The sequence below is a fragment of the Agelaius tricolor genome, unplaced genomic scaffold (assembly GCF_023055355.1).
Source record: "Agelaius tricolor isolate 1412-34295 unplaced genomic scaffold, bAgeTri1.0.p SCAF_23, whole genome shotgun sequence".
NCBI lineage: Eukaryota > Metazoa > Chordata > Aves > Passeriformes > Icteridae > Agelaius > Agelaius tricolor.
The window spans coordinates 2,773,488-2,793,464 of NW_027269283.1; the positions used below are offsets into that span (position 1 = coordinate 2,773,488).

Here is a 19,977-nt window from a genome sequence, read left to right on the forward strand (position 1 = left end):
TTACAACATTCCCTAAAATCAGGGGTTTGCCTCCTTTTCAGGCAAGGAATAAGTGAGGGCTAAGATATATTCATGCAATAAAGCACAGATGCTCATTGAACATTTGGAGGGGGAATGAACCGTGTCGATTTTATTGAGGCTCTTGTGAACCAGGGTCCCAAAGTCCACTGCAGCCCTGCTGTGCTTCTGCCCAAGCTCCCCAGAGGTGACATAACTCACCTGGGGTGTGCCCAGGGCAGTGACAACTGGGAAAAACTTGTGTGACACCTTCCCCTCCCAGCCCCAAACTGCCTCCAGCTGAATTGGAGACAGATCCTGTATATTTAGAAACCTTCATATTAATTTCCAGGCACTCATGGAATGGGGGGAAATAGTAAGAAATCAATGTCAATCCACCCTCCCTCCTATAGCTTTATGGATCTGCACGTCCTCCTCTGCTGTTTCCTTTCCAGGATGTCATATAGGGAGTAATAGTAGTACAAATGATCAGACCTATTTAAAAGCAAGATATTATGGTTTTTTAAATGTACAGCAACTGCAACAACCCCCTACAGAGTAACATTTGTATAAACTGTTGATGAAAAGGAACTTTTATGGGAAGTACAGGAGGAGAAAAATCAGTATATTTCCAGCTAATCAGATGAGAACAGTAACTACTATGTAATTATTGCAAGAAAGTTGTTCCATCTGTACTCAGGCAAAACTTTGCAGCATTCCTGCTATTTAAATCTGCAATTTGTCCTTGCTGCAGATATAAAATATAACCATGACACAAGAACAAATGAGAAATGATGCCTTGGGGGAGAGTAAGTTTAGGCTGGAAATTAGAAGGATTCCAGCAGTAAAAGGAATGAAGTATTTGAGCATCCTTCAGCTTGGGGTAGGAAGAATAAAAAAAGCCTAGATGGTTTTGTCTGGTGTGTCATTAACTCCACCTGATCCAACACAAAAGAGATTTGCAGCAGGCTGTAGAAATTCCAGCTTTTGGGCCGAAACCACGAGTCCATCTGAGCTGCTTGTGAGTCCAAATCCATGTGTGGGGTCACAAAAGCAGCTGAGGGAGGTCTCCAAAGAGCCCTTGGAGGGCAGGTGTACACAGAGCTCGAGCCCTGGCGTGGCTGGGGCCGCTGTGGGCAGCCAGGGCTGCAGCAGGAACGAGGGATGAGCTCCCAGGCATTGCTGGAGAAGCACAGCCAGGGCTGCAGCAGGAATGAGGGATGAGCTCCCAGGCATTGCTGATGGCCAGGGGGAGCACAGGCAGGGCTGCAGCAGGAACGAGGGATGAGCTCCCAGGGCATTGCTGGGGAAGCACAGGCAGGGCTGCAGCAGGAACGAGGGATGAGCTCCCAGGGCATTGCTGGGGAAGCACAGGCAGGGCTGCAGCAGGAATGAGGGATGAGCTCCCAGGGCATTGCTGATGGTCTGGGGAAGCACAGGCAGGGCTGCAGCAGGAACGAGGGATGAGCTCCCAGGCATTGCTGGGGAAGCACAGGCAGGGCTGCAGCAGGAACGGGGGATGAGCTCCCAGGCATTGCTGGGGAAGCACAGCCAGGGCTGCAGCTGGAATGAGGGATGAGCTCCCAGGCATTGCTGATGGCCAGGGGAAGCACAGGCAGGGCTGCAGCCAAGGTGTGCACACCTGAGAAAGCCCAGACTGACATTACCTGGGACAGATAAGCTGAGCTGTCCTTTCCAAGGCTGCCAGAGTTTGCTTTTGAGAGAGTGACACTTGAGAAAGAAAAAAAACAGCTTTTGGTTTTGACCTTCACAACAGGGGGCAGAAGTCCATGTCCAACAAAATAATGTGCAATACCTTCAAAGCTCTGAGCGTGTATTGATTGTAGGTTGGACTTTTTTGTGGTTTTTTTTTTTCTTTTTTTGAGCTCTGGAGTAGTTTCAGGTCACATAAAAGCCATCTCCAGCTGAGGCAGAAAAAGATCACAGCAAAGAAGCAGAGAGCAATTCTGTTGTGTGATTGTTTGACCTTGACCCTCTAATTGCAGTGGAGAAAAGGCCACAGAAAATGCCTTTGAGCCCATGCAGTTTGCAGGTACCCAGCAGGATGCAAGGCACCTCATGCCAAAGCACAGCCATGTGGTTAAATTACAATCAAAACAGTCGATATTTGCTGTGACAAACATGGGGCAGGGAGATTGTGATGCAGAAGGGGGAGAGCAGTGTGGGACCTGTTCCACTGCTGCTTTTGATTTAAGCAGTTTAGCAAATAACATTATTTCTAATCACTGCTCTTGTAGACCTGACCAGGCAGAAGGAAGAGAGATTTCCCCAGAGAATCACAGGCAAAGGAAGGGGGAAATCCAAATGAAAGAAGGTGCTGTCATGGCCACGTGAACCTGCACCTCAGAAATAAAATGTATTCATTAAGAAAGTGCTGTTCTGAGCCAGGGAGGGACGTGGAGGAAGACTCAGCTCCTTGCCAAAGAAGGTTAAAAGGATCCATCAGTTATAGAGAACTGTTTTAATTAAACACCTTTATCAAGGTTAGGCTTTTAAGCAGGATCAATTGGAATCATTGACAGCAAACACAGAAGACCACAGCAAGTAAACAACATTAAATGTTTGGCTCTATCATGCCCACTGGCTTCAGGGGTTTGGATTGAATTCTTTCCTGATGGGACAGCAGACCAGGCTGGTATATTATGCCCACTCTGACTATAAAAACACAGAGAATCTTTACTGTTGCTATGCAACATTCCAACATGGCAATTATTTGACAACTTTATGCCCCCAATGCCCTCAGTTTGTTTTGCTGTCTGCTGGCTGGAGCACCAGCTTCTGCAGCTTCACTCACTTTCAGTCAGCATCACATTGCTGTCCTTCCCCTCTGTGTATGGGCAGGGTATTGCTGCCTCCAGAGCAAAAACAAACCAAAAAAATCCCCACAGAGCAAAACCCCAAACCCCACCATTAGCACTCCATTCTAAGGACAAGGCTCACACCATGGAGCTGCTTCTCCATCTGGAAGGCAGCAGAGCTTTTGCCTGATGTTCTGTTTTCTTCAGTGACAGTTTTATTACAGGAAGAAAAATGAATATTTGTATTTGCAGCACTTGGCATACCACTAGTGGGGTGGTGAAAAAGGATGAAAGTTGCATCAGAGCTGATGCAGCTGCAGACCAAGCCATCCCTCTTTGCCTCCCTCCTGCCCCTCTCATTCCTCCTGTAACTTATCTTCTTATTTATCTTATCTGCCACTGTTTCATGCAGGAAAAAATAATCTGGGAAGACCTTAAGCCATCTTCAGCTGGGCTCTACTGTGCCAGGCACTACCAACAAAGTTCTGCTCTTTAGATCTGACTTGTGAAAGTGAGACACAAAATTTGCAGTAAAGGACTTTAGAAGCTGCTCAGTCTACTCCTTCTGGAAACAGGGAGGAGAGCTCCATGTGCTGAACACCTGCACAGAGCTGCTAAGTAACCAATCACTTTAGGAATCTGATGCCATGCATAGAGGGTTTCAGGTAGCTGGAGGTGAGTGCATTCTCCCAATAAACACAAAACCACCAAGTGTGCAGCACTGTGCCAAGCTGAAGGAGCAAAATTTTAAAAATCCCAAGATTTTAAAAAGATCCCTGCAAAGCTGCCACAGCACCTTCCCCCTGAATATCTGAGTTGGCACATCCAGGTGTAGTCCCTGCAGGCGCACACAAAACCCTGAGGTGCATCTGAAAACACCCCAGGACCTGCTGATCAGAGAAGCTCCATCCCCAAAATGCCATGGCACAGCCTCTCCCCGGCAGCAGAAGCAGACCCAGATTCCCAATCTCTTGCAAAGACAAAAAGTTCAAGTTGCAGGACTGGAACCTGCTCAGATTTTTTTAGAGTGGCCAAAAGATACCTTGCTTTTTATAACAGTTCTTTATATTGCCAGCACACTTTGAAACACTCTTACAAACTCTTAGTACCACTTTGATGTAAATAAGCAGACATATGCACAGTGATCCTTAACTCCCTTACCTCCACAAACCTTTAAGCTCCTGCTGGAACTCAGAGTGCCACAATAGTTATCAGCCTGTGAGGGGGCTCAGCAACAGAGAAAACAGAGCTAAGCTTTAAAAAAAAAAAGGTTTCCATGACTGAAGAAATAACACCTCTTTCCATGCTCAGTGTAAATAATGCTGGGTTCAATGGGGACCCCTTGGGAGGGGAATCAATCCCACCCCCAGGAAATAAAGTGGTGCCATTTGTATGCTAAAAGAAGAGCAGCACAAGCCAGTTACAGTAATGACCCATAAAAGTGAAATCACAGGAGCAGGGCTCTGGCTCTGCGATTTATACCTCTCCACTGGTAAATAATGGGGACTCTTGCTGTTTTTCTCTTTCTTGTACAAGAGTTCCCATCATCTGAGCCAGAATTGAAAATGCAAAGTGAAACAGATGTTTGTCAGAGCCCTGGAACTGTAACTCTCTGCACCCCAAAGGGAAAGGTAACAGTTTGCATTTAAGACCTGTCTATGCAATGCTAAATACAGAACTTGCTAAAAGGTCACCAGCCTTCAGCAGTGCTGAGACACAGAAGTGTCACCCAGTGCTCAGCTCAGTGCCAGAAATGTGTTAACATCCCAGTCAGATCTGAGCTGAAATGCCACTTTCTCAGCTGGAATTTGGAGAGCAGTTACAGCTCATTCCTGCTTTCCATGTGCAGATCTTTGAAGAGATCCTCGCCCAGGGGCACATCCTGCCCTGTGTGTGGACAGGAACAGAGTCTGGGGCTGTTTTCCTACCTGGCATTTGAACCTCCTCAGCTCTGCACATCTGCTCCTGTAACAGCTCCACAGCTTTCTGTCCTGGGAAACACTGGCACAGGGTGCCCAGAGCAGCTGGGGCTGCCCCTGCATCCCTGGCAGTGCCCAAGGCCAGGCTGGACAGGGCTGGGAGCACCCTGGGACAGTGGGAGGTGTCCCTGCCATGGCAGGGGATTTGGAACAGGAACATCTTTAAGATGCTGCAACCCAAACCATTCTGGGGCTCAAAAGGAGGGGCAGGGGACAGCAGAGGAGACACCTGGGTGCAGGGAGGACAGGCTGCCCTGCACAGGAGGCTGAAGGGAGCCACAGGAGCAGGGAGAGACAAGCAGGCCCAGCAGACATCCCAGAGAGCCCACACGAGGGGAGGAAGAGTCAAGGCTGGGCAAAGACAGCAGGGAGCAAGGCCAGGCTTAACACAGGGAGCCCTGCCCAGGGAAGGAGAGACATAAACAGCCTGAGTTGAAATTCAGCCCCCAGGCAAGGGCTGGGGGCCCAGGAGGAGTTCAGCAGGACAATTAGAGCCTGTCAGGGCCCTGACAATAGCAACCCTAACACATTTCCCTCGCTCTAATATCCCAGGCCTGGTGCTAGAGGAATTTACATTTTGTTTCTGCATCTCTCTGGAGGATCAGAATTTTTCTCTGCATCGTGTGAAGGAAAATGTGGGTCCCTGAGACATAAATCTCTGCTGTAGGATTTTCTCTGTGCAGTGCACATTTCAGGTGTAAGATCTGTGCTGGTCCATGGACACACCTGCCTTACCTTTGGCTCACTAGGGCCAGCCTGATCCCTGGCTCAGTGTGACACAGATCCTGCTCAAGACTGCTTGTCCCAAGCTAATCCAGTTGGGTTTTATCCTTCATGTCTTTGTCCAGTCCTGGAAGAAACTGAAATTATATTATAAGTATACTATATATATTAAAATAAATTATAAAATCTATAATATAAAAATATATATTATAATATATTATAATATCTATAAATATATACAATATATATTTATAATAGATTATATATATTATAAATATATAATATATCTTATATATTATAGATATATTATAGTATTATAATTATATATATAATATATATATATTATAATGTATTATATAATAATAGTATAATATAGCATAGCCTAATAAAACAATTGATCAGCCTTCTGCAATCAAGGAATCAATGTTAATTATTCCCCATTCAGGGGACCATTGCCATGATATTGGGACATAGAAGTGAAGCCTCCATCTGATGCTGGAGCTCATGAGAAGCCAGGAAAGAGTAAAATCAACTTCAGTTTTGGGGTGGCTGAGCAGCTGCTGCAGGTGGGAGCTGTTTCCCCAGACAGTGTTACTTGAGTCTTGGGGACCTGTTACACTCCCAGCACCTAATCAGACTCACCCAAGTCACTTAGACACCCCTGGGGAGCCCAGAGTCTGACACAGAGCCCTGCTGGAGCTAAAATAAGCATCACAAAATTATTTTGTTTTGTTTTCCTGAAGACTTTTCATAAGTAACCAAAGAGCACAATGAAATTAAAAACCTGAAACTAAAAAATGTCCAAGGGACATTTTTATGTTTACCTTGCATGCATTAAAATATATAATAAGGCTTTATGAAATAGGCTGTGTTTCTCCTGCAGACATTCCCAATGTGTAATAGGGCTCATTTGAATTGGAGAAAAGTCTTGGAATCACTCTAGACATAATCTTGGATCTATTCCAGTAAATTCAATTTATTTTGGACTATGCATGTGGGTCTGACTGAGCCTTGGAAGGTTTGGGAGGATTTTTAGAACCTCTGTGTTAGACTTTTATCTCTGTTACACAAGTGGGAACCTGAAACACTTGGATTTATAGTATGAGATTCACTTCAGCTTTACATCTGGATACATCAAGTAAGATCATACTTTGGCTCCATCTCCACTTGTTTTCCTTTTTTTCAGTGTAGATGAGAGGGAAAGACAATGTTACAGCTCTTCATATCCATCGTACCCAAATGACATTTATGATCAAAAAACAAAACAAAACCCAAACAAACAAACAAACAAAAACACACAAAAAAAAAAAAAAGAGGAAAAAAGATTCTCCTCTTTTAACTTAAGTTTCTCATTTAAGTCCCTTAAGGTCTTGGAGGATAGGATAAAACTCCCTTCCAGTGTCTTCCACAAAGACTTTGAACTGGAGAGAGTTGCATTTCCCACTTCATTTCACCCACAGAACTCTGTTTCCTCAGCTTTGTGGCAGTCCCATCTCTCTGTCATGAGGCAGGACTTGTTCTTTTATCTAACTGATAATGCAGAGAGAGGCAAAGCAGGTGTGTGACTCCTGCCCAGGAGGGTCTCAGGGCCTGGGGAGCCCCAGGAGACCCGGGGCTGGTTTATCTCCTCACCCAGGGTGGGATCAGCCCTCCCTGCCTCCTCCCTGCCAGGTGCCAGCCGCAGGGAATGGTGCTGAAATTCAATGAGCTACCCCAGGACCCAGCAGCAAGGACTATGAATTTTAACATGCAATTACTGCTGCTTGAGACTGTTTCAGTAGAGATGGACTTTTTTTAATAGAGATGCCATGGGCAGGAGATGCAATTAGCAGCAGCTCAGCACAAGTGAGCAGAAGTGGGGAGAGGTTGGGACTGTTACTGCAGCCTGGTTTGTACAGAAAAAAAAACTGCATAGGAGAGGTAGGAACTGGCTATTTTTGTGGGTTTTAATTTTTTTTTATGCTTTGACTCAGAAAAAAAGGTTCTGCCTCCTTTTGCCAAAGAATTTCATCGTTAGAGGTTGACATATCTCAACCACAAAGTGGAAGCCAAGCCCAATAATGAATTAAAGTTTCTTTTTCTTTGCTAGATGCATTTTACCATTATTCTTGATCACTTGATAACAAGTTTGGCTGCAATGCTCCCCTTACAATGGTTCCCCCAAAAAACTCTCAGCTCCCTTTAGGCCAGCAGTTTCCTACTAGCCCTCCACCAACTGCACAAATATAATTGCTTTTCCAGCAGGGAGCCTGCTGGAGAGAGCTGGCTCTGGCTGCCAGGTGTCTGAAGATCTGAATATATTGCCATGGTTAAGAACCAATGTGATTATGCAAAGCAGAGCTCTGTGCCTGGCTGGGAGTGCAGGCGGGTGTGGAGATGAAGAGAAGGCAGGAGCCTTCCCTGAAACGTGACTGCCTTTCCTGAGAGAGTGAAAAATCTCTGCTGTCAAGCAAATGCTCACAGAGTGCTAATGGAGAGTGGAATCTGAGCAGAAATTAAGGTTCAACCAGACTGCACTGGCTGGATCCTTAGTTGGTATTAATCTGTGCCTGCAGTGGATCTGACTGCAAATCTACTCCAGGCTCAGCTCATCCATCCTGAGCTGGCTCATTCCTCGTGCACAGCAGCACAGAGGCTGGGTGGATATCTGCACAATCAGGGCCCACCCCATCCTCTGCTGCCTGCAGACATGGCTCCAAAAATAAACTGCTCTGTACATCTCAGAGCAGCCTGGAGTCGATCAAAGGCTCCTTCCCTGGCCATTGGACAAACCAGAACAAACCAGAACTGGGGCACTGTGAACAAACCAGAGTTGGGGCAAGTTTTATAAAACAGGTTTGTCTCCTTCTCAGATTTCTTCCTCCTCCATTCCCTCTCCCTCTACAGATATGCCTTGGTGGGACTAACACAACAAAGTGCAGAGTTGAAAAGTCAATGATACTTTAGGAAGAGACAGTGAGAGGTGGAGCAAAGTGTGAGGAAGGAGTGGGTCCAAAGAGGCCACAGAAATAACAGATTTGTCTCACAGCTGTGCTTTGATAAAAAGTGACTTCCCAAAATGTCCCCTTTGCTGAGACACCAGTGTTTCATGCTGGTGGATGTGATAACCCATAAAAACGAGAGGGAAAGGGAACACCCCAGGAGCTGAGAGATGCAGAGCAGTGGCAGCCAGAGAGGTGCAAAGTGAGTGCAAGACGGCAGCAGGAGGAGAGGAGATGGGCTGTGATCTGCCAGGATGCTCTGTGATTTCATGGAACACTTGCTCTGATGTGCAGCCACCCGTGGTGCCCCAGGGCACACAGTGCTCCTGGCACTGGCACAGGGCAGGTGGCAAAGGGGGGACAGGGAGGGAGGAGCAGGACCAGAGTGGGGCAGCCCTGGAGGCCCAGCAGTGGGGCACACATGGGAGGAGGCCCCTGCACACCTGTGGAGATCCACTTCACTGTTTGAAGTGAGATGTTTTGTGGAAATTGAGAAAGGGAGAGGTGGAAAAAACACCTCAGGGATGTCTGGAGCTGTGGATGTAGCAGCAGCACACAGCAAGAGGGAACAGTGAATAACTCAAGGGAAGCTTGCCAGGAGCCCTGAGCTCTGCCTGGACTGAGCTGGGGGCACACAAGCCCTCTTCAGAAAGCAGGCCTGGTTTCCCAGCAGCCAGAATATTTAAAAATACTGCCCCTGGCCCTCCACAGGCCATCCTGGCCATAGCCCCATGGTCTGTGCACAGGCAGCACCTCACTGCAAGTGGGGAGGGCACCATTAAAGGCATTTACTGAACCAGGAGAGACAAAACCAAAAGGGGACAGTGGGGGATTGCAGAGCCCAGCTCAAGGCTCTGCAATCCCAGCAGTGAATGGGACCAGCCCATTGCAGCCCCAGTGAGAGAGAACTGGGACTGAACTTTGGGGCCATGGACCATCCCCTAAGGCTGTTACTGCCCAATGTCCCACGTGCTCCAGCTTGGAAATTACTGGAACAAACCCTGGCTCCTCTCCTCCAAATAGGAATAAAAAGTTCATTTTGATTACCTGGTGACTGGCTCAGATACATCATTTTTAGAAAGCTTTCCAGGGTCAGTAAAGATGGGGCATTCAGTGAAGGGATTGAGGATGAAATCCTGGTGCCTCAAGGGTTAATGGAATCTTTGCACAGTGCTCCAGAGGGCCAGGACTTCATGCTGTATTTCCAGGGTGTGAAATAGTGTCTCATTATTTTCCTGATACAACCACCACAGCACACAGCTAACAGCAGCCAGAAAATGGTTCTTAGTGGATAAAGACTGACCATAAAGAAAAGCGAAATAAATACTTATTTTCCTTTAGGCATGCAGACAAGCCATAAGCATTCAGCCAGCTGAGACTCCACTGTCTCACAAATGTCAATGAACACACATGCCCATTTGTTACCCAGTCACTGCCCTTTGTTGTGAATTTCCTCTGCTCTGACTGACCACTGCAGTCCCCCAGTCCTGTTTCACTTTCATGGTGCTCCAGGGCATTCACCCAGCTGGGACTCTCACTCCAGCTCTCTTGGCTGGATACAAATGAAAGAAACTTTAAATTCCTATCTGTTCAGGAGTTTTAATGTTATTTTCTTCTGGAAAGAAACCCTGAACTGCCCAGACATCTGAAGAAAGGATTCAGACCTGAGAGAGGCAGGATGGCACATCCATCATGCAACACAAGCTTTGCCCTAGTCTGGGATCCCTCTCCAGGTTATCCAAGCTCTTCCTTCCCAACCAGTGTGAGCTCTACCTCTGTCAGCCCTGTTTTGATATTTAGCATAAATAAATCCCTGTAGATTGTTCTGTCCTCTTACTGTTGGGGAAGATGAAACAGGAAAGCCTTATAAATATGATTGTCTGGCAAAAGATTTTGAGAATATGGAAACTATAAGTGAGATTGAAATGAAAGCAAGCTTTGAAATCCCTCAGTTACTAAACAACAGGAAAACAATGGTGTGGCCAGCTGAAGGTGATCCCCTTTTGATGGAACAACACCCTCTGCTTGCAGACAGGCCCAAGGGTCAGAGCAGACCCCACTGGCTGGGCAGAAGGGGCCCAAAGAGGAGTTTTTAGGGTTTAAAATGTAACACAGTATGGTAATGTAGTGATTCTTATAGGCTGTATGGAAATGCTGTAGGATTTGTATCTTGTACTAGATTGGTTGGTGAGAATCAGAATATTCAGCAGAGAAGAAGATTTAGGGTATTGTAACGGGAACTTCACTCTCTCATCCTCTCTTTCACTCTCTCATCCTCTTTACCACACTCTTGCTCTCTCTCTTTACCTCTCTCCCTCTTTGGGGCCTGCTCTGAGCTGTGCTGGCAGCTCCCAGCAGGGCCCTGCCCCCAGGCCCTTTGCAATAAACCCCAAGTTCCAGCCCTGGCTGCAGAGATCTCTCGTGTCCGTCTGTCCTGACCATCCTAGCCCCCGAGGCTCCAACATTACAAATCCAGAATCCCAAGAGCTATCACTCAAGTCCATCCAGATTTAAATACTTTTTTTTTACACTCTGCTTCCTCTGGAAGATCTCTGAGTGCTGCTGCAGAGGTGTGAACAGACCTGTGCTCACAGCACCATTTCAGGGAGGTTTCATTTACCCTCCTTCACCTGACACACCAAAGGACAGGACCAGTGGGTGTCTGAGGCAAAACAGCCCAGAAACCCCAGTGCCTTGCTCTAGAATATATTCAATGGTATGTGCATTAATGCAAAATTAATGGGGATCCATCACTGTGCAGTGGCATTTGCTAATGGTGCTTTATAAGCTAATAAATAATAAACACTAAAACAAACATGATTTTGATAGCTGAAATCCCTTCTAGTGACAATAGCTTCTGCCAGGAGAGAATTTGGCTCTCTAATTCCAAATAAACACAATTAAAGTAATATAACAAAATAACAAACAGAAAGCTTAGCTTCTGAGATTGGGCTGCCCTCATTTAAATCCAGGTTAGAGTGAATCCATTTGGCTGCGAAGGATTCCTCGTGTTGCTCTCAGGATTAAAGGCAGTGCAAAGAGAAGAAGGTAGGAGATAACAGAAAATGCAGGTTCCAGGGGGTTTGTGTGTGATTTATTCTAAACTTGGTCATATTCCCACTGCACTTATCCATCCATGACCATTCCACAGGCCCAGGCACTGCCTGATCCCAAAGAGAACTCTCAATTCCCCCTGTCCCCCTGCCTGAGCATCACCAAGAGGCCCTGAATGCTGGGACAGACCTCGGCATTTTCAGCAACAAAGGCTCACAAATCTTCATTTTCCACTCATTGCATTTTTCCAAATGCACGGAGGGACATGCTTGGTGTAGTTTCAAGAAAGGAAAATCCCCAACAGTGGTTTCAAATCCCAGCTCAAAAGCAAGGAGCACCTTCTAAAAGAGAGACTGATGGAGGGTTTTTTTCCTGTTTGGGTGATCAAAACATTTCTCTTAAACCTCTTTCTTGGAAAATCAAAATCCTTTTGCCTGAACTCTTTCCTAACCAAGTCAGTGAGGGCAGGGACCTGCTGTGAAAAATTGCATCCCAAATACTTTAAATGTGGCAGAATCACAAGGAATTTGCAGTGAAATGTGGCAGAATCACAAAGAATTTGCAGTGAGATGTGTTTGGGGCTCAGCAACAACCCTGTGTGAAGAAGTCCTGGACAGTGGATGGATACAGAAAGAAATAAAATTAAAGATTGATTTTATCAGGAATTTCAAGGAGTATGAAACATTTTATCTAAAAGGAGGGATGTGGTTGAGTCCAGAGTGGTAAACAAATTAATTTAATACTTAGTTATTACATTAAAAAAAAAACCAACTAGAGAAACTACAGATGATATAATCTTCAGCTGAGCCAGACCCCAGTTGTTTGTATTTGACTTGCCAATAAATAACAAAAAACTCTCTGTAAAACTTGTTCCCACATTCAGCTATGAATCTCAGCCCAAAGATCAACTCCTGACACTTAATTAGGTGAATTTTGGAAAGAGAAGACACAGGAAGGGAAAGATAATACCATTATTCTTCCATGGAGAGGGAAGAACGCGAGACATGGCCGGTGCTGGATGTGGATTGATGTGGCCCCAAAGGGAGTCACAGCCCCCTCCAGCTCTCATTCCTTGGCAATTCCCAGCTGGCAGATTCTGTGACTGCTGTGGCACACCCAGAGCTGTTGGGTTCATCTGCTACAAAGGGGAAGATAAAGGTCAGAATATTTTTAGGGAGCAGCTATGAATGTAAATATACAAAAATCAGATTAAACCTTACAAAGAAATTCTTCCCTGTGAGGGTGGGCAGGCCCTGGCACGGGGTGCCCAGAGCAGCTGTGGCTGCCCCTGGATCCCTGGCAGTGCCCAAGGCCAGGCTGGACAGGGCTGGGAGCAGCCTGGGATGGTGGAAGGTGTCCCTGCCATGGCAGGGGGTGGAGCAGGACTGAAATTTGAAAAATCCAGTGTTTGCACCTTAGTTCAAAGGAATCTGTTGGGCACCACCAGCAGTCAGTGGAGTCCCATGCCAAACACAGATATACGGCCCAGATTGCTGACATGACCTTATTCAGTGAATATTTTATAATCCCAGCATTATTTGCACCACTCTTCTGGCTCTGACCTTAATAAATCCCACATCCCATATTTAAGCCTACAGCTTATCAATCATCTTAAAGGTCTTTTGCAACCTAAATGATTCCATGATAAATGCAATCAAAGCTGAGCTACATCCCTGGACGTGCAGTGATCTGATCTCCTGGCATGGTCATCTTTAAATGAAAAATAAGCTTAATACTGTACATATTTTTCATGCATAATTATACCTCTGCTTTATGAAAAAAAAATCTGGCCTAGCACCTCTGCCTCAAAGTAGCTGATGGTGGTTAGATCTGTGGATAAAAGATAAAGCTAAAAGACAGCTTGAAACCAGGGGGAAAAAAAAAAAGATAAAATGCTTCAGACAAGTGTCCACAGCACTCTTAAGATCCAACTCTGCTTAGAAATGCCAAACTGACTTAAATTGGAGGATCACATCGTAATCCCATATAATTAATGTTTGTCCTCCTGCTGTAAACTGCCAGATTATCATTAGTTCATCTTTTGTATTTCCAGGAGAAACTCATTACTCAGGGAGTGAAACGTCGGGAAATTGTTTACAATTACGCTGCCGAGAGCAGTAGGCTAATTCCATCTACTAATTAGCCCCACTGACATAAGTATAGGTAGAGAGCTATAAATACCAGCAGCCGTGTGTGCCGTGCTGGCACCCGCTCACCAGGGCTGTGCAGCAGCGGCAGCTGCCCCCTCTGGTGGCTTCTTAACGGGATTTTACTCAAACCACGGGAAATGCTCCTAAAAATCCTCCTTTGCCTGCAGCAGAGAGGAGTGAGCAGCAAGGCAGGTGTTCCTAAGCTCCTTTCTGCACCTTTGTGGCACCAGCAGCTGATGCTGCCCAGCCTGTTCTGGCACTGATGGAAGAGAGCTGCTTCACTGGAGGGGTTTTGAGGGAGGCAGAGCTGGGGCAAAAATATCCAAAAACCCAAAAAAAACCAGGGGGAAGGGGGAAAAAACCCAAAACTTTGTTTTAACCTGGAGGGTGTTGTGCAGGTCCCAGGCAGGAGCTTGCTGAGATCAGCTCAGCTGGTTCAAGAGTGGTGCTAAAAACACCAGCGTTGAGAGCTGGATCTGGTGATTCCTTCCAACTCAGAATGTTTTGTGATCTGGAAATAAAGAAAATAAAGAATAAATGTTTCAACTGGATTTTGGAAAATAAAATAATAATAATAATTTTTTTAAAAAGTGACACTGTAGAATCATAGAATAACAAAATCGTTTGGGTCAGAAGGGACTCCAAAGATCACCTGGTTCCAACCTCCCTGATGTGTGCAAGGACACCTTCCATGAGACCAGTCTGTAATGGATTTTGTGCTGTTGGTGTCTCCAGACCCCTCAGCTCAGCCACTGCCCCAGGCTGGGGTGTTGCACACCCCCTTTGTTCTCAGCTGTTTGCAGTTTTCAGGAGCAGAAGTTGAATTTCACATTCGTTAACGATCAGACTTGGACAAAAAAGAAACACAACAAGAAAAAATCCTGCCTCCCTTTCAGCTCAGTGAACCAACTAAAGGGCAGGGCTGGCCCATGCAAACTAACATAATCTGTGTTATTTTATTTTAATCTGCCTTCCACAAGCCTACAGTATTTCTGTGCTGCCTGTTTGCTCTCCCTCCATGAATATTGCTCTTCTCCACACATAACCTTCATATAGCAGGGGCTCTATAATGCACACCCCAGACAGCTCCTCTGATTTGGGGATTGACTGAAAAGAAGGGATTTATGAGAAACAAAGAGATTTATGAATTAAAACAAGCCTGACTGGTGCTATTTTAAAGATGGAGATTGAAGTTCTTTCCTCAGGAAAGTGCTCCAGGCTGTGGACCTTGCATGGGGAAATGCAGGGCTAAGGAAAGCCCACCTGGCATCAGAGGGAGCCTTCCTTTGGTGCAGTGTAGAGCCAGGACTTTCCCAGGATGCTGGGTGCCTTTCAAGGCCTCCATGCCTAAAAATGAAGACTGCAAAGCCCACATCATTCCTTGGATATAGCTGACAAATGGCACCTGTTTGGGGGAAATAGAAAAAGATTAGTGCAGAATTGAAATGAAATCTTTTAGTCTAAGCCAGCATTTATTTCATGTCTGGTTTCCTTTGTCAATGACTTCAGGGATATCTGGGATGTTAGAGAAGGAAGATGAATGATGCTGTAACACCAAGGTGTACACTAAAAAAACAAAAGAAGTCCAAGAATGTTTTTCCTTAAGGCATTGAAATTTGCAGAAAGGAACAGCTGCCATCTAAACCACTTTAAATATTACTGACATCATTAACCACTTATTTTCATTGTGTTTTCATGTGGTTTTCAGTTTGCACACTTTGCCACAGCCAGAATTTCCTGACAAAGAGAATGAAATTGGCCAACTGATTCAGCCAAACAGTCTCAGATGTTGGAGTCCTTATTACAATGTTCCCAGCACCAACTGCCTGGAACCATTTAATAAGATGGAATTGCAGTTTGAATGACACATATAATCAAAATTTTCATTTGTTTTCAGAAAGAAAATCCATCTAATCTCCAGCAGAAGAGAATGGAAGTGGTTTTGAGGCAGGCAGTCCATGTTCCACTATCAATTTAGATGCAATTCAAAATATAGGATTTGCCTTAATGGATTGTCAGGTCTTAATATAGAGGGAGAATGAAGGTATAAGAAGGGTTATTGAATGAGAAGGAAAGACTATATTAAAAGACAACAAAAAAAAAAACCTAAGAGAGGGAAAATAAAAGGTATATTTTTATGGCTGAAACTAGGAACTATTACATATGGTAGGATTTTTCAAAACCCTTCGGTCACTTGTTATATCCAGACCATTTTCCTGCTGTAGCAGAAGTGTTCCCTGTAGTCCATGATCCAATTTGCCAGGCAGTTTTCAATGACCCATGAAAGACATTAAAACAGTCCCTACATGGTTATTACATCACTCCAGTCTCCAAGATGAGATCATATAATTTTCATTACAGGGGAAACCCTCCATCCAAAGTGGCTTGCTTGGACAAGCAGCCAAAAGGAAGAAGTTTATTGCTTTTCCTGCTGGTTTAAAATCCGTAACATTGATTGTTTCCATCTTGGTACTTTGACTTTTCCTCCTCATTGTCATTCTCAAAGGAAATCTGGCTTCTTCTCCCAGTGCTCAAATCCCAAAATTTTGTGGTTTTTGCTGTCTGCTCACTCTCTCATGTCATCTCAACTTTAATCATATATATTCTGTAGGAAAAATTAGCAGTAAAATTACACCTCTTCCTGCCCACACATTTACCTCATTCACACACATGCTGAACCAGGGATTGTCCATGGCAAACATGGATATTCCCCCCAAACTTACTGAAGACATCAGAGCAGCATGGGTGGCACTTCAAGCCCCTGGATCTTCACTACTCAAGGGTTGGTCCATGAGCCCTGGTGGCCCCAGGGCTGATTCTGTCAGACCTCAGCAGCTCTGCTGGGGCCCTGCAGCTCTTTCAGGTGTGTGGCACGTGCCTTATGGCACAAGGAATTTTAGGATGCACTTTACAGGGCCATGTTTGCCTGTGAACTCAGTGGTGGTGCTGATCCTGCCTGCCTTTCTCCTCTCTTGGCCAGACTGCCTGGCTCAGATGCTCTCCTGTTCCTTGCTGGAAGGGTGCCCAGAATCTCCACTTTCTTCCTAATGATCTTCCTCCCTGTGGGGCACTTTCTTGATTTGGTGCAGATTTTACAACCACATCTTCCAATAGTTCACACTCCTTCACTCCTCCCCAGTCTTGAAGGGAGCTACAAGAGGAAGAGAGATTTATTTACAAGAGCATTAGTGACAGAACGAGGGGGAATGGCTTCAAACTGACAGAGGGTAGGTTTAGACTGGATATTAGGAAGAAATTCTTCCCTGTGAGGGTGGGGAGGTGCTTGAGCATGTAGTCCAGAGCAGCTGTGGCTGCCCCTGGATCCCTGGCAGTGTCCAAGGCCAGGTTGGATGGGGTTTGGAGCAACCTGGGACAATGGAAGGTGTCCCTGCCATGGCAGGGGGTGGAATGAGATGGGCTTTAAGGTTCCTTCCAATCCAAACCATCCTGGCATCCTGTGACACATCCCACAGTCCCTCAGCTTGCACAGCCACAGGGCCCTGAGATGTGTGTTGTGGCAATCACGTTGTTCAAGGTGGTGATTGGTAGGGCAGCAGCAGCATCTCTACTCTGACAATGATCTGTACAGCAAATAAAGCACCCCCTGGTTCAGGACTGGGCTCCACAGCCCACAGTCTGAGCCCAGCACAACTGTATCTGCCCAGAAGTCACTGACAGAGACAGTGAAACCTTTGCCCAGGGTCTCCAGGAGCAGCATCTGCTCCATGGGAATGCAGGGAATTGTACTTACAGTCTGTCTGTGTGAGTCAAAGGCAGAAATTCCTGGGATTTGATCCTGCTCACTGCATTCCCTCTGGGTCAGTGCATATCAGGATCTGCTTTGTAGAACATCAGGGAAGAAAACCTTGAAAATTACCTTTACACAGATATGGAAAATCTGAAATACACAGATGCAGACATTCAGTTGGTTTTGTTTTGGGGTTTTTTTTGGGTTGTTTTTTTTTTGGGGGTTTTTTTTTTTTTTTTTCAAACCTTAAAGTCATCACAACACTTTTTACATGTCAAAGGGGAAAACTCTGCTGTTGTTTCATTTTTATTCCCTCTTATTTGATTCCGTATTTCCAGCACATTATAAATTACAGGTTACACCAGGATGTAAGACAGAAAAGCATTGCCTCATTACACACCCAAATGTTTGGGATTAAAATTACAGGCTAGTGGCCTAGATAAGAGGCAGACTGTAATGAGTATCTCAACTCTGGCATGATGAATCACAGCAGAGCACTGTTTACCATCAGTCCTGCCCTGTGGTGCTGGTCAGGAGTCAATGATCCAAGGAATGCCATCTCAGGGCTCTGGGGTGACATTGCTCCTTGTGCTGGCCCCAAAACTGAGGGCAGGACTCGTGGCAGGTGCCAGATGGACCCCTCCAGAGCATGGGGACTAAGGGGTTTATCTCTGGCTGCTGCACATCCTCATGGGATGTGCAGCAGGATCAAGGAGAGAGAAAGCTGGGAGAGAATGAGTGGATAGATAGTAGAGCTGGAATTTTACAGCTGAAGAGGTTTTTGCAGGAAAATCCCCATCTCTTGAAACTGGAAATTTCTATGGGGAAGTGCATTCAAACCTTCAGAGAACTTTTTTGGTGGGATGAGGTGAGGAGATGGAGGGTGTTCAGTGGGACTTCCTCACCTTGCCAGCATGAGAGGAATGGCAGATTTGTCTTTCCAAACAAGCTGTGGGTCTGCTGGTAGAGAAAAGCAGCACTGAGAGATAAAAGAAACAATGGGCAGGATTCCACTTATTGATGAATGGGAAAAAAAAAATTGTCTTTACAAACAAGCTGTAGGTTTGCTGATAAATAAAATTGGATATTGAAAGATGAAAGGAACAATGGGGAAAAACCATAAATTCCATAAGAATTAAAAATTAAAAGGGAGAATATATTAGAGGGGAATCTCTGGTATCAGGCATTCTGGGAAGTCTGTACCCCTCAAGTACCTCAGCCAACGGGGAAAGAGAGAAGGGAAATGTGGCTGGGAAACTGGGATAAAAAGGAGGCTGGGTCCTCCAGAAATTTGAGAGATCCCAGGGGAATGCCCCATGGCCTCTCCCTTTATTTGAATGAAGTAAAAGGACTCCTCTGTCTCCCTTTTGGACATTAATTTGTGGATTAATTTTCCTGACAAGGACATCTGCCTGGACTTGAATAGATTGTCCCATGACCAACCATCCCCAAACATCCAGGCAGATTCTTTGAATTCTTCAGATTTCTTCCAGTCACTGCTAATTAAAAAAACAAACAAACAAACAAAAAAACCCCAAAAACCCAACAATCCCAAAAGGAAGTAGCTAGCAGAACTGGACAGTGAGATTTAGCACCAGGAAGAGCATCCAGCACTGGGACCACCAGGAGCTCATCCCCACGTGAGCCCTCTCCACCCACTGAGTGCATTTAAACACTGACCAGTGGCACAGGGACACCACTGTGGGTTTTTAGCATATTTCTTACATTTCTGTTCCAATGCAGAGCTTGTCCTGTGCACACCTGCTGAGCCCAACACTTACCCACCTTCAAGAGCCAAACACACTCCTGTGTCAGTCATGTGTGCTCACCAGTCCCACACACACGGGAGGGAACATTTCCATTGCAAATCCACCCTGCACCTCATCTGTCAGTAATTCCAGCCTCGGGGAGATGCTGTGCTGACAGTGAGAGGATTATGAAGGTGATTGAGCTTTGAAATGTATTGTTGCTCTCCTCAATAGCGCTGATTGGCAGCAGTGATTAACTGGGGAGGGCAGGGATGGGTATTCACAGGCTGACCAGGCAGAGCAGGGATGCAATCAGCTCCAGCAGCTGCCAACAAATGCTGGTTTTCCTCTGGAGCAGCTCTGTGGTTCAGAGGGAGGATGGATGGCAGTCACCCACCAGGTGAGGATGCACACTGGTATAAGTAAAAATCTGCCAATTTTTTTTTGGAAAAAAAAGTGTTGCAGAACCAGTTAAACCAGTTGCTGCCAAGGTGAAGTTCTACCTGTTTGTTATTGTAATTACTCCTTTTGTGTTGGTAAGGCCCTGCCTAGGGCTAAGTTGTCCTTCTCCCCCGAATGTGAGAGGAATGCAAAATAGCCTTGAGACCAGCATGCCATGGGAAGCAACCCCACCAAACTTACTGAAAAGACCCCAAAAACAATGAGCCAATACAGAATTAAGAGATTAGAGTGATATCTGGATGTGAGGAACGAAGTGCCAAACCTGCAGAGATGCTGAAAACCTTTGTTGCCTCTCACCCTAAGCACGAAGACTTCA

General features: G+C 45.6%; 1 long non-coding RNA gene across 1 annotated transcript; it reads right to left on the minus strand.

The window, feature by feature from the left end:
- Positions 1 to 5,444: 5,444 nt before the first annotated feature.
- Positions 5,445 to 19,441, minus strand: LOC139599542 (uncharacterized). Its single transcript, XR_011682257.1, has 5 exons — positions 16,427 to 19,441; positions 14,967 to 15,108; positions 14,084 to 14,214; positions 12,523 to 12,691; positions 5,445 to 5,655 (listed from the first exon to the last, which is right to left on the minus strand). It is a non-coding gene; the product is annotated as an uncharacterized lncRNA (long non-coding RNA).
- Between the last annotated feature and the right edge of the window lie 536 nt (positions 19,442 to 19,977).